The sequence below is a fragment of the Cnephaeus nilssonii genome, assembly GCF_951640355.1.
Source record: "Cnephaeus nilssonii genome assembly, chromosome: 2".
Lineage (NCBI taxonomy): Eukaryota > Metazoa > Chordata > Mammalia > Chiroptera > Vespertilionidae > Cnephaeus > Cnephaeus nilssonii.
In genome coordinates, this window is record NC_137073.1 from 18,173,224 (window position 1) to 18,188,803 (window position 15,580).

The window sequence follows — 15,580 nt, forward strand, 5'->3', positions numbered from 1 at the left end:
TGCCAGTTTGATTCCTGGGCAGGGCTCATGCCCGGGTTGAGGGCTTAATCCCTGGTAGGGGGCGTGCAGGAGGCAGTCAATCGATGTTTCACTCTCTCCCTCTTCCTTCACACATCGATGTTTCTCTCTCTCCCTCTTCCTTTCATCGATCTCTAAAAATAAATAAAAAGATCTTATTTAAAAAGGATAGGAAAACAGCACAATATGCACTGATGAGACCTACGTGTCTCTTTCTAGAGGCTGCAGATTAAAGTTTTATTCCTGAGACAGCGTCAGGAAGGTGCTCCTGTGCCTGGCAGCCTGGCAGTGGAGGTTGTCATACAAGGATGTGACACCCTCCCCCTCAGCTGCTGCAGCCACCCTGCCACCTGCCTGGAGGTGAGGCCAGTGCTGGTGAGGGAAGAGCAGAGCAAAGGGAGTCAGGGAGGAACCAGCGAGATCCACTGGGTTGTGTGAACATGGAAGCACCTACCCCAGGGTTTCCGGGTTCATGAGCCACTGCAGTGCATTGGTGTTAGATCAAGTTTGCGTCAGGCTTCCCGTTATGGACATGTATGCAAATCCTTAGGGATAGAGAAGAAAACAGAACCTCTGTGAGTAAGATATTACCAGGGATTTGAAGAAGTGGGTGAGCCAAGGAGGGATGAAAGGAGATGTGGAGACCGAGGGAGAGAGATGCTGGGGCCTGCGGAGTAAAGGTGTTGAGTCACCTCCACTGACAGGTGTGAGATGCTCTTTCAAGAACTAGAGTATCAAGCATTGACTTCGCAGCAGAGTATCCAAGAGCTAAAACCCCTCTGCCACTCCAAATCTTCAGGAAAGTCTGTGTTCTCACCAAAGCCTTTGGGAGTCCGTGTGCCCAAATCAGGGCTAAGATGCCGAGTTGCTTCCTGGGTAAGTTAGACCCAAATGAAAGGGAACTTCTATGAGAAGAGTAAGAGTTGAAGGGGTGTAGAGAATTAAGGCGCAAATGACTATGAAAGTGTACGTTCTTGGGGGTTGGTGGCCATCTTTCAAATGACACTAAAAGCAAAATAAGAAATACATATATGACAATTACCTTTAAAACTCAAAGAAGAGGGTTTCCTTAGTTTACTTGTTGGTTGTGCATTTCAAATGATCTGAAGTAATAACAATGACTACCATGCAATATGTGATCGCATTCGAAGAGGAGTTAGATTTAAAATACTTAATATGTTTTGGGAAAAATGCATAGGCAAGTTTTCTCTAAATATTTCTATGTATTCTGCTTTTCTGAATTTTCTTCTCACCACCATGACTAACTTGACTTGGGTGGTGAACACACACAATACAGTGTACAGTTGATGTGTTGTGGAATTGTGTACCTGAAACCTGTATAGCTTTGTTAGCCATTGTCACTCCAACAAATTAAATAGGAAGGAACAAGAAACATAGAGTGAGTGCAGTAACTTAGCTGGTGATAGGTGAAATATTTATGATAAAACTACAGGGAAATACCTGAAACTTTTGAATTAGCGGCTGTCAGTAATTTAAAAAATGTTTTGGAGACAATTTTGGGCATTCAGAAGAGTTGATACATTTAAGGAGTACTTGTTTTTGTGTGTGTGTGTGTGTGTGTTTTTTTAGACATCCTCCATTTAGGGATGTCTGCTGTTTACCCCGATTAGACTGAAGTTTTGCATGTTGGACAGGATGCCACAGAAGTGATGTCCTTCTCAGTGCGCCCTGTTTGGGGGCACATGGTATCTGAGCATCCTTTCCCGGTGACATGGCCCTGGGTCACTTGCTTGAGGAGGTGTCTGCCAAGTTTCTTCACTGTATGGTTGCTGTCTTTTCTCTTTGTACTTAATAGCACACTGATTTATTACTTTAGTGTCCTAATGGTGGTCTTCTATTTCCCGCATCCCTTCTCTATTTATTCACTCATTTAGTTGTTTATATTGCTGTGAAGTCAAGAATGTTTATTTATTTTTCTTTGGGCTATAATCTAATTTTGTCATTATTATTGTTGCTCAAATTATTCCTCAGTTGGCTCTAGAGAGCTCCTGTTTGGTCTCCTGCCCCTTAGACATGCCCGCCCCCCCCCCCCCCGCTTTTTATTTATTTATTTATTTTTTTAGCACTTCCTACGTTTCTGGCACCATCAGGTGATCCAGGCTCCTCTTGTGTTGTCCCCGACCTATACCTGGCTCAGCCCCTTCTCCAAGGAACTCTGGCTCCTTTTGTTGGAAAAGGATATTTAGGAACCAAGATCTCCGGTGTACATGTTCTCATTGTTACGGGGATGTCATGGCTTCTGGGCCCCTTCGGTAAATATATGTAAATATGTGCAAATATATGTATATATTTTTTTGGCCTTCACTGGTTGGGCCAAAATATATGTAGATGCTTTGGTCCAAATGTGCCCCATGCATCTGTATGTGTGTGTGTGTGTGTACACATCTGTGCTTACTTCTGGATCAGTATCTGCATATCTGTTTTAGAAACATGGCTTAGTACTGATGACTCTGACTCCAATCTTACACTTAGGGTTCATTGTAACCTTTCCCCTGTATTTATTTGGAACTTTTTCTTTGACAGCAAGAAACCTGACTCACCTATCTATATAAAAGCCCAAGCGACCGTTATGACCAAATGACCAGCTGGTAGCTATGATGTGAATTGACCACCAGGGGGCAGACACTCAATGCAGGAGCTTCCCTCTGGTGGTCAGTTTGTTCCCACGGCCAACCTTCTGTGGTCTCTCCCCCTGGCCGGCCTGACCTGATCAGCCCCGATAGCTGGTGAGGGCAAAGGACCCCATCCATGCACGAATTCGTGCATGGGGCCTCTAGTCTATCTATATATGATGCGCACTGACCACCAGGGGGCAGCTCCTGCATTGAGGGTCTGCCCCCTGGTGGTCAGTGTGCTCCAACAGCTAACCTCCTGCTGCCCCTCCCGCCCCCCAGCCAGCCAACCTCCTGCAGCCCCTTCCCCCCCGGGCCCCAATCGGGAGCGCCGGCAGGCCAACCTCTTGCGGTGCCCCCTGCCAGCCGGCCAACTTCCCATGGTCCCTCCCTCTGGCCAGCCAGCCACCCAATAGGCCTCAATTGCCGGCCAGGCCAAGGGACCCCACCTGTGCACGAATTCAGGCATCAGGCCACTAGAACTCTATAATATATTTACTTATTTGTTCTATCTAGCATTCAAATAAAGTAGTTTCAGAATTGTTGACCTATACTCCTGGGATAACAAACGTACAAACTGTAGTGTTTGTGTGCCAGATCTTCGTGTCTAAGTATTCTGTGAAAGCTACACAGATCAACTCCTTTTCCCCCCACACCTTTCAGTGGTAGTGTGATCTGTTGGTAATAGCATTAAATGTGTCACAGTCTGCATTCTTCTTGATTTCCTCCCATATCCTTGTTGATTTTTTAAATGTGCATAAAGTAAAATTCACCCTTTGTGCTTGTGCACAGTTCTGTGGATTCTGGCAAATACATGGTTATGTACCCACCAGAAAGCAACGTGCACTCATTGCCAGCACCCCACACGTCCTCTGCGCTGCACCTTTAGCCAGCCTCTCCCTCAGCCTCACCCATGGGCAACCATGAATCTTTCTGTCTGTGCATGCATTTCTATCTATTTTGCCTTAGCTCTAAATAATTTTGCTGTTTAAAAAGTTAATTATCTTGCAAATTTTGTTTTCTTACATAGAAGAAATGATTATTCAGGTGAGTGCTACCAACAAGAGACTTCATGTTTTGCTGTAAATCTCGTAATGATTACTAATGCGATTGAGCACATGTATGTATGTTGTATACTGTGATTAGCTTGTGTATGGACAATTTCATTGAAGGTTCACACTCATCCATTCCGATAGAGCTATTCCCACTTTACAGATGAGAAAACCAAGACTCTGAGAAGATCAGTAATGTGCCCACGTTCACGTGGGGAAGTCATTATTTGAACCCAGGTGGTGAAACACGTTTTTTCCCAACCTTTTCCTCACTATACTATAGTACTTCCTCACTAACACTGAATATGTACTTGCCACCTACTAAACATTGGTCCAAACGTGCCCCATGCATCATCTCATTTAATCCTTACAACGGTCCCCTCTTGTAAGTGTTCCAGTTGTCCCCAGTTTGCAATAAGACAGGCAGAAAAGGCTGATGTTGCTGTCTGGAGGCCCCGCAGCTGGTTAAGTGATGGTTTTATTTCAATCTTGAAGCTGCCTCATTTCAAAATCTATCCCCCTAATCACTGCCTCTCTGAGTCAGGTTAGGACGTTAAGGATTAAAATGGACTGTGTGTCAGCATAAGTGCCGATGAGTGAGGAAACGCCACGGATGATTGCGTGGAGGGAGGGCCCGGAAGTCTGGGCAGCGGACCCAGGTGCCACCAGTCTCCATCTCCCCAGCAGGGTAGAAATGAACACCTTGTGTCCGACACAGGAATCTTGGGAGATATGGAACAGAGATAACAGCTGAGAGACACAATGAGGAGAGGAGATGAGAGGTGTGGATGCTGCGTCCAGATCAGCTTTCGTGCACCACCCCTCAGCTAGCTGACACCCCACAGTAACTCCTTCTGTGTGGTTTGTGGGGACCTCTAGGAGTCCTGGAGGTTAGAGGTGTCCATGATCCAGATTTCAACAAGTTTGGGTGCTTATTTGGCTGTGTTTCTCACTGTGTGACCTTGATCACATCACCCAAGGTCTCTGCACATCAGTTTCCTTATCTATTCAGTCTGTTCTCATCTGTCTATAATGCCGTTTCCATGACATTCAAATGAGAGCAGCAATGCCTTGCAGAGTTTGTCCACAATGAGCGGCAGCCTCTCTGGCCTAGTGTCTCCCACCCTTTCACTGTCAGCTCTGTGGCGACGTGTGACTTCCAACGTGCTGGCTTGTTCTAGAAAGGCCGGTCCCCATGCTCTTCTGCCTGACAGTTAGGACCAACTTCATTTAAATATATATATTATTATTATTATTAATTTCAGAGAGGGTGGGAGAGGGAGAGAGAGATAGAAACATCAATGATGAGAGAGAATCATTGATCTGCTGCCTCCTGCACACCCCCTACTGGAGATCTAGTCCACAATCTGGGCACGTGCCCTTGACCGGAATCAAACCCAGGACCCTTCAGCCCGCAGGTTGACACACTGTCCACCGAATCAAACCAGCCAGGACCTGACTCCCTTTTGAATGAGCTGAGCAGGCGGCACTGGGTTTTCTTTGAAAGAAAACAGTCTCCTGATCTCTCTCTTTCTTTTGCATTTTTATTGAGGTAAAATTCACATAACATAAAATTATCCATTCACCATTTGAAAACTTGCAATTGTGCATTTATAGTGCTGCACAGCCACCACCTTTGTGTAGTTCTAAGACGAAAGGAACCCCTGACCTATTAGCAGTACTCCCCACCCCACTTCCCTGCAGGCCCTAGCGACGACTTAGTCTGCTGTCTTTCTCTATGCATGTCTTCCTTGTGGACATTTCCTATAAAAGGATCCATACAGTTTGTGGCTTTTGTATTTGGTTTATTTCACCGAGAAAGATATTTTTGAGGTTCATCCACCTTGTAGCAGTTATCAGTATTGTGTCCCTTTTATGGCTGAGTACTATTCCACCATATGGCCAGGTTGCATTTTGCTTATCCATTCATCAGGTGATGGACAGTGGGCTTCCACCGTGTGGATACGTGAACAAGTCTTTGAACATTCGTGTACAAATGATTGAGTCCTTGTTTTCAGTCCTTTTGGATATGGAACTGAGAGTGCACTTGCTGGGTCGTGTTATAATTCTACGTGTAACTTATTGAGGAACCACCAACTGTTTTCCACAGCTGCCATGCCATTTTCTGTTCCCATCAGCAGTGTGCCAGGGTCCAGTTTCCTTATCAGCTAATGCCTCATGTTGTCCTTTCCTGATGGGGGAACCAGAGTAAATGGCACCTCCCTTGACTCTTCTCCAGCCATCTTGCTTCTCATGGCATCTTGGGAGGTCACATAATTTGTTTGAGCCTCAGTTTCCACATGTGGGTAATGGGTGAAATTATAGTACCAGTACCATGGTTTTTTGAGGATTATATAAGCAATTTATCTTGGCTCAATAAATATGACTGTTGATAGAATATTAGCATGACTATTTGTTATTCTGCCTTTTCTTACCAGCCTCTTTTATTATCTTGCAGCCACATAGCTCTTGTCTCTGACTTCATGGCTGAATGATCTTTCTGGACCTCAACCCTGTCATTCTTCTGGGCAGGCAACGTAGTTCTCTGCTAAACATATCCACTGTGCCCCCTCACTTCCTCATGAGCACATTTCTGGTGTGAGAGGGTGCATACACCTGGATTTGAGGCAGGTGATGGTGGAGAGGGGGGAGAGGACAGCGATGATGGGGGCTGTTGGATGAGACAGCTTGTTCCTCCTGCAAATGAATTATTTTATGACTTATTAGAACTCTTAGACTTCATCTTATAAAATGCAGTTTGCAATCTTAAATTTGAATTTATTACCTATCCTTGTGTGTCCTAATATAACAATGTGCAACCCCTGTACATTAGCTATCTTCGCGTCCACCTGTTGGCTGTGTCAGAGGGTGCACTGAGGTTGCCCTGCAGTCTCCCCGCACCACCTCTCCAGCCCACTGAAGTATGTGCCTTGTGGTTGTACATGCACAGCCCAAGAAGGATGCATCCGGCTTCAGTGTGCAAGAGGTAATCAGGGAAGCTTGTCAAAATACGGGCTCTAGGCTCTGCTCTAAGACTCAGCGTTTCTGTGGTGGGGCTCAGGGTTCTGCATCTCTAATGAGCTTCCCTGGTGAGTCCGATGCAGACAGGTGAGTTGACATGATGGACCACCTTTTGAGAGAGTTCATGCTGGATGATGCTGTCTGCAATCCCAGATCCAACTTCCTTCCCTTCATCCCAGGCCATTCCCACCCAACACCCCTGAACCTCAGCCTCCTAGTAAGACCCCCAGGACCCTGTCACAGGGTGCTTCCACCTTGGTGCACGCCCTCCATTTCCTTGTAATGTGTTCCTCTTCATAAAAAAGGAGCATTTCTGCTGGTCCTTATGAGGTGTAGCTCACCCGGATGCATTCTTTCCTTTGGCAATTAGCACAGTGCGTGGTTAATGTGGAGGGAACTTTTTGAGTCAAGGGTGCCTGGGGCTACTCTACCTCTTTTTACTAACTGCGTGAATTTGAACAAGTTAATCAATATCTCTGAGATTATTTCCTTCTCTGTGCAAAAAGGGGGTAATTAACACTACCTGTCTCTTTGGGATGACTGTGGGATGAAATGAGACAATGCCTATTAAATGCAGGGGACAGAGTTAGTGTTCAGCAAAGGCTTTTATTTGTTAATGCCTTTTACTCATTTGATTGCTTCCTCAGCTAATCTGTGAGCTTCTTACCAGTGGGGAAGATTCCTTAATAATTTTTATATCTCCACTACTTACTTATAAAAGAGGCTAGTGTCTCAAAGGTGATCAAATATACATGGACACACACACTCATATGCACACACATGCATGCACATTTTAAAAGGAATTTTCTATACATCGGGGAGTCTTGAATGAACAAGTGAATTTGATGAATCCTCTAGCCCTTTGATTTGCTGTTTTCACATTTGAGTTTATCTCTTAAGACATACTTTGCCTTGAAACCACCTTCCTTCCTGGGCTATTTGTGGAGCCCAGGCTTACATTCTGCTGAGCTGGCATTCCTTGCAGCAACCCCTTCCCATTAACGATTGACTGACAGTGGGGTGGCCGACATGCTGACTCAGCACCCCAGGGGCTCCAGGGTCCTTCCCTCATTGAAGGGGAAGAGTAACTCTATCTTTTCAGTTAATGGAAAGAGAAAGCCAGGGGACCTTTGTCGCTCATTCTGCAGGGTTGCAGAATGTGATCTGTGTGGCTGTGTGTGTGTGTGTGTGTGTGTGTGTGTGTGGCAGTGTGTGTGTGTGTATAAAAATATCCCCTCTGGTTAAAGCACCAAAGCAACTGCCAATAAACTTCAGGATAAGTAGATGAGAATTAGTTAAAAATACTGAAATACCACAATAACGAGAATAAAACAATTTTCCAGCAACATTTTTTTTTAATTTGAAATACAGGGTGGGGCAAATGTAGGTTTACAGTTGTGAGAATATGAAACAGTTTATTCTTATTTATTAATTATTTTATTATTTTCCATATGAACAACTATAAACCTTGCCTCACCCTACATATAAACCACAGCTACTCTCTATAGAATACTAGTGCTAGGAACCCACGTGACTATGGGGAAAATATTTGCAATAAGTTAGGGATTTCATTTGGTACTATAAATATTTAGGAGATTCCTCAAAAAGCTAAACATAGAATTATGATATGATCCAGCAATTTCATTTCTGTGCATCTACCCTAGGAAGTGAAGGCAGAAACTTGAACACATACTTGTACAATAGTATTTAGTGCAGCTCTATTCATAATTGCCAAAAGGTGGAAAAAAGCAAAATACCCATTGATAGATGATCGGGTAAACAATATAGTATACATGTACTAGTACATACAATGGAATAGTATTTAGCCATAAAAAGGAATGGAGTTTCGACATGTGCTACAACATAGAATAGCCTTTAAAAAAATGATGGTAAGTGAAAGAACCCAGACACCAAAGGACAAATATTGTATGAATCCATGTGCTATTCCTTGGGTAGTCAAAGTCATAGAGACAGAATGGTGGTTGCCAGGGACTAGGGGTTGGGGGGATGGGGATGGGGAATTATTGTTTAATGGATATAGAATTTAATTTAGGAGGATGGAAAAGTTCTGAAAAAGGATATCGGTGGTATTTGCTCATCATATGGAAGTACTAAATGCTACCGGATGGTACATTTCAAAATGGTTAAAAGGTAAATTTCTGTTATGCATATTTTATCATATTAAAAAGTACAAGACAAAGAAATAAACAACTTCTAGACAGTGGTATGGGCTGAATGTTTGAGTCATTCCTAAATGTGTAAGTGGAGACCCTGCTCCCCAGTGCAATGGTATTTGGAGGTGGGACTTTTGGGGGGTGATTAGATTCAGATGAGGTCATGAGGACAGGACCCTCATGACGGGATCTTAAAAGAAAGAGAAGAGACAGAAGAGTGCTGTCCTCCCACGCCCACCTACTGAGGAAAGGCCACCTTAGGGCACAGCAAGAAGATGCCCACAAGCCAGGAAGCTGGTCCTCACCAGGAGCCAAATCTGCTGGCCCCTTGATCATGGACTTCCAGCCTCCAGAACTGTGAGAAAGAAGTGTCTGTGGTCTAAGCCCCCAGTCTGGGGTATTTTGTAGCAGCCCAAGCTGACTAAGACAGACAGTCTCATGCTGCAATGGACTTCCCCTCTCATCCAGCACTGTCCAAGGGCCACCCAACCAAGCATCTTGTCTCTCACTGCTTCTCCTGGTCATATCTTTCCCTTGATTAGCCATCAACTCCCTCTAATTATTATTATTATTATTATTATTATTTTAGTTATCTAAAAATACAAATGTAATTCACTAGACAGAGGGAGAGCAGGAGAAGAAGAGGTTTCATTAAGGGGGTCTCTTACCTCCCCCATTGAGATGGGAAGAGCTGTAAAATGGGGAGTAAGGACCCTGTGTTTGCCAGATCAAGGAGAGAGCACATTGTTGATCTTCTTCTGGCACGTGTTTAGCTAGGCCTTAATGATTGGCAGCATCTACACTTGCACTTGGATATTTTACAAGGGGCTCTACACCAATGAGAACCCTGGAGTCTTTAAAAAATGTGAGTGGCAGAGGCCTGGAGTGTCCATCTCTTGGGTCAAGGATTAAGTTTGTGGGCAGCATGCACCTGGCACAGCTTCAGCCTCCTCGTGGTTCTGAATCCAAGGTGGAAAGGCTGTAGGAGATGGCCATGGTCAGCAGAAGTGCATCCCTGAGCTGGATTGATGGTTCCGGTTGATCAGGATCTGCAGGCAATGGAGTAATGCAATTACCACCCTTGGCCAGCTCCCCGTAGGATGTTCGCACAGAACAGTGACAAAGGGCTCCTAGGCGATTTTCTTCCCCATTATATTGTGAGATGTACAAGCCTTCCTACTGATACTGCTGGGAGAGATTTTATAAAGGATTATGAGACTGCTGTTAAAAAATGATTTCCAGTTAAATACCTTTCAGTATTCAAATGACAACGCTATGAAGAATGGGGAAAATTCCTCCAAAATAATTGCTTCTCAAGGAGCTCAGTTTGATTGTCTTATAAACAACTTTAACTTTATTCCTTTTTTCTTCCCTGTGACAAATGAGAAGAGAATTCTGCGATTCATTGAACAGTCAGATTTCCAATATGGTGTTTACTTGCATTTTCCATTTCCATTGCAGCCAGGAAATCAAATCCAAAGGATTAAATGCCCCATTCGAAATGTAATGGAGAGTTAAAGGAAAAAAAAAAAAAAAAAGAAAGAAAAGGAAAAAAAAAAAAAAGGAAAGCTCACCAATAAATGAGGAAGACTTCAAAGTTTCCAAATGGCGTTGAGAGTGCCAACAAAATTGAGCCAAGGTGACCCGAGTCCCTGGCCGCCTGGAGTCCCTCCCTTCCCTTCCCGCTGGGGCTGGGAGATTAATTTCCCAACAACCATCATAAGTGGCAGTGGCATGTACTGAATGTTGCTCTATGTGCCCAGCCCAGTGTTATTTTTTCCAATTTTAAGTTAATCTTTATAACTCCTTAAAGTAGACATTTTCATGAATCTCATTTTTAGAGGAGAAAAGAGACATGAGCAGTTAATGTGCCCAAGGTCAGAGAGCTAGTAATTGAGGCAGTGAAGTTCCGGACTACCTTCATGTGACTTGAGGCCCATAATCCAAGATGCTGTGTGTAGCCCAGGCAGAGCTGCCACCCGTCTACCTCCCTGCACCTGATTCATCCACCCAGGGGTCTGGCTGCCCCATTGGTTTTGAATAGAACAGGTTGAGATCTTCAGAGTTGTAAGGCATCCCATTCACGTAAGCGTCAACATGGTAGTATGTCCAGGAGACAGGTGCTGGGCCAGGGCCTGGGGACAGAAGAGAGACTGCAGAGTGTCCCTGCCCTCATGGAACTTACGTTCTCACTGGAAGACAGACCACAGAGAAGTAAACACCCCAGAAGCCGGTTGCCCACTGTGGTAGGTTCTGGGAAAGAAATCAACATGGTCATGAGATAAAAACAGTGGGTGGGAGCCCACTGAGAACGTTCTCTGAAAAGATGATGTTTCTGCTGAAACCTGGGGAGAGGGAAGGAGCAGGCCTTGCCAACAGCCACGAGAAGAGCATTCCAGGCAGAGGGAACAGCAGATCAGAGGCCCTGAGATGGGAACCAGGCTGATCTGTGTGAGAAACTGAAAGGAAGTCAGTAGAACCAGCCCAGGTAACAGAGTGTTGAGGGAGGCAGCCCCCATCTGGCTTCAACAAGTTTCCCTGAAAGGGAAAGAACACACATATTCTGCATCTCTTTCTTTCTCCTTTAAAAAAAGTTCTGTTCTTTTTCTGCATTGCTTTGCTCCTGCTTCACCTAATTCAAGCACCTGCCCCAGGTGCCCTTGATTAAAAAACATTACTCTCTGGTGTTAAAAGGCCTTTAATTCCAGCCTTTCAATTCAAGACATCTTTGAGCATTATAGGCCAAACCCCGTGGTAGGCAATGCTGGGACGCAAAAGAAGTGAACCAACGCATTTGTGGGCCTTAGAAACCCGTAGCTTTGAATTCCAAATGCAATAATGAAGACGACCTTGAGGACTGAGTCCCAGGATCGGTGCTGGAAAACCTCTAACGAAGACTCAGGTGGGACCTTTTCAAATAACTCTGTTCTCAGTCTGTTTTAAACCATCCTGCATCCTAGCAAGCACATCGATGGCTTTGTTCACATCATAGGTTTGGAAATCAAGACCTAAGAAAGGTCACACCATTAAACAAATGTTCCACACTCAGGGAGAGGTGAGATGTGAATAACAAATTCTCAGTTGAGTGGAATTAACTTGCTACTTTGGTAATAGCTACTCTCATTTGCAAAACTTAAACATTTTCCCCATATTTTGGATGAAGCAAAAGAAGTTTTTGATGCAAACTTTTTTTTCTAACTGCAGAGAATTGAATAAGGGAGGTACATATTGATTGATATTCTTGGGGGTGGTAGAAATATATTTGAAAACCCCTCAAGTCCAGTGTTTCTTCAGTTTACTGTGCGTTAGGGCACTCCATAGCTGTGCTGTCCACCGCAGTAGCCATAGCCACTTGAGATATGGCTAGATCAAATTGAGGTGTGGTCCAAGTGTAAAAACAGGCTTTTGAAGACTGAATGTTAAGAAACAATGTAAAACACCTCAAGCCTTTGTGTATTGATTAACCAATGGGATGAACATCTTTGGATATATTTAGTTAAATATGACACGTTACTAATAAATTTTCACCTGTTCATTATTCTCTTTTTAAAAAATGTGGCTATATCAAACTTGCATCTGATTCTGTGGGGTTGCACCACTCTACGAAGACTTCTGCATCTAGCTAAGATGCTACACCTGATGCCAGGCGTGTCCTCTGAAAACAGCTGCAAATGTGTAAATAAAATACATGAGGCTGTTTTTTTCAGGCATCGATCAAAGGGCAGTGCAGGTCTGTGATGCTGGGGAGAGGAAAGCGCAGCCACGGAGCCTCGCGAAGGCCTCTTTCTTGCTGCAGTTCAGGTAGGGAGTGTCTCACTGAATGAAGAGGTAGATACTGGAGTGGCTTCCGAAGTGGCCTGTTTGGGGCCGGATCCCAGGAAAGGGGACTTTGCCCAGGGGAGCCCTGCCAGATCAACAGTTCTAGCCCACGCCCCAGATGGCTCCAAGGCAGGCGGAAGTGGGTGGGCAGGGAGTGCAGAACTGACCCCTGCCAGATGCACCATGTCAGTCACCAGCTACTCTCTGTGGCTATCAAGTTATTTTACTGGCTCATTTAATTTGATCGTGCTGGGGTTTAAAAGTCCATTTCTTCCCTATTAGCTTTCCAGGGAAAGTGAGAAAAGTTCATTCTCAGCATAGTTGTGCAATCATCCTTCACAAGTGTGGAGAGCCTCACCTGCGTGGCATCATTAGCACCTTCTCCTGCCACCCTTCGCTCCCTGTGGGTGGCCCTGTGAGAGGTTAAAAGACAGGGTGTGGGAGAAGTTCACTAAACACTTTCCAAGCACGTCTAGTGGATAATGACACTTAAGAAGCTTTACTTAAAACTGATCTGGCTGCATGACGATTTGAGCTTGCTCTGTAATTAGTTTTTAGGAGCGTATATTGTTAATTATCATTATTTTATTTTGCCGAATAAAAGCTTAACATGCTTAGTCCACCAAAGAGCAGATGCTCTTTTCCAGTTTTTAACCACCCATCAAGGAAGAAGAAAATGTCTTATTACCCTGGAAAATTCCCGCCCCTCCCCCCAGAGGGGGTTTGTAAGATATAATGATTATGGGGGATACTTGAAGGGGGCAGAAACATTAATGCTCCACAAACATGCCATTTGCACCTCTATGTTTCCAGAATCCATGCGGTTAGGTGGTGGTGTGTGACTAGCTTTGCTCGGTGGAATGTACAGCTTCTCCATTTCAAGCAGCTTGAATTAATAAGCTTGTTTGATCTGATCAGGAAATTATCATTAGTTGTGGTAATCCACTGAGTTGTTAGGGTTATTTGTTACTGCAGGATAGCTTACTCTCTTCTGACTAATGTGGTACTCGGCAGCATGGGTTAAACTGCACATGTACATTGGATAAAGGTGTCATGTCAAATAAGGGTTTACTACTAGTTAACAGAGGAAGGCCAAGTGACTGTTAGCTCTTTCTCTTCAGCTGTATAAAAATAAATCACAGCCCTGGCTCAGCTGGTTGGGCATGGTCCCATGCACAAGAGGTCACAGGTTCCATTCCCAGTCCCAGTTGCAGGCTTGATCCCCAGGAGGGGCATTCAGGAGGCAGCTGATTGATGTCTCTCTCTCACATCAATGTTTCTCTCTCCCCCATCCCTTCCTCTCTCTCTAAAATCAATTAAAATATTAAAAAATAAATTACAGTTGGTTCAAAGAGCCTAGATAAATGTGGATAGAAACATAAGCATATCAATACATGACATGTACAAAATAAATACAAAGGCAATGGGAGACTATTGCTTTCTGAGAGGTCCCTGTGGTGCATTTAGTCATGTGATTTTTATTTCATTTTTTTTTGAGAGAGTGCCTCAGAGGATACAAGTTATTAGCTTCCAAGTCCTTTAGAAATGTCTTCTCGGGAGGTATTGGATTGGAAGAGAAAACTTTAAGATGCTGGGTTCATTTTTCATGGAGCTTGGCTCTCTGGCAAGGCACACTGTTCCCTCAATAGTTGCAACATTCATCTCCTCTGCTGACAAGACTCGCCTGACGGCTCACCTGCCCCGCAGAGTGGATGTGCCACCTTCTTCCCTTGCTGGAATAGCCATGATTGGCTTCCATGTTGGTCTCTCCTTGAAGAATGTGAGCTTCAGGGGCAGAGCCCCATCCATCTCGTTCATCTTTATGTCTCTTAGTATCTGTAGTGCCTACCAGGCACACAGCAGGCACTCAGTATGTGTTTCTGACTGAAAAAGTAAACAGTAAACTGACCACTCATATTCCCCATCTCCTTGGGTGTCGCCATCTTCATTGCCACCACCTGATCTAAGCTAGTGTCAATCAATGCTGCATTCACTCCTAAAATAACCTCCAGAGAGCTCAATATTCTCACCCTCGCCATCAGTGTTTTAATCAGAATTGGAGAGATCTCTTTAAAACGCAAATATTATTTCACTCCCTATCTCCAAACATTGGTGTTGTCCTGTTGCTCTTTGAAAAGGCCTGAGTCCTTTGCAGGATCATATCTCTGCATCCTCACCTTGCTCCCACTGTCCAGAATCCAAACAGATTTCTTTAGTAGAGCTCCTCAAACCCAGCAGGGGCTTCATCCATGTGGTGTTTCATGACTCATATGCTCCACGCCATGGTTCACATACATGCGCATTAACTCTGACACACATGCACTCACACATACACACACTCACACATGCAGACATCCTTGCTTACCTAGTCTAGTTCCAATTTACCTTCTTAGACACTAGCTCAAATTAGGGGCATTTCTCTTTTATAATTTACTGGAGGCCCAATGTACGAAATTCATGCAAGGGGCTCGCCCGTCACAACCCCAGCTGCCTCACAGCCCCACCCCCTGCCCACTGGTCATTCTGCCGTCTGCTCTAATTAGCATATTAGCTCTTTATTATATAGGATAATTTCTTACAGGATCAGACACCCCTTGTCTGTAGTCCCTTACAATAGTTGCAGTTTGAAATTTACTTGTACGATTTTTTTATTCATGTCTGCAAGCACCAAGCAAGTAGGGTCTGCCTAGTTTTAGATTAGCATCGCACCTCCAGAGCCTATTCCAGTATCTGGCATATAATCTTGCATAAACGATTGCCTTGTTAGGGGTAGTGTTGTAGTTCATTACTAACTAGGGAGGCGTAACAAGTGCTGGCCTGCAGAGGTGATGGGGACAAAAGGCATGAGGTCAGCTCTGCCCTC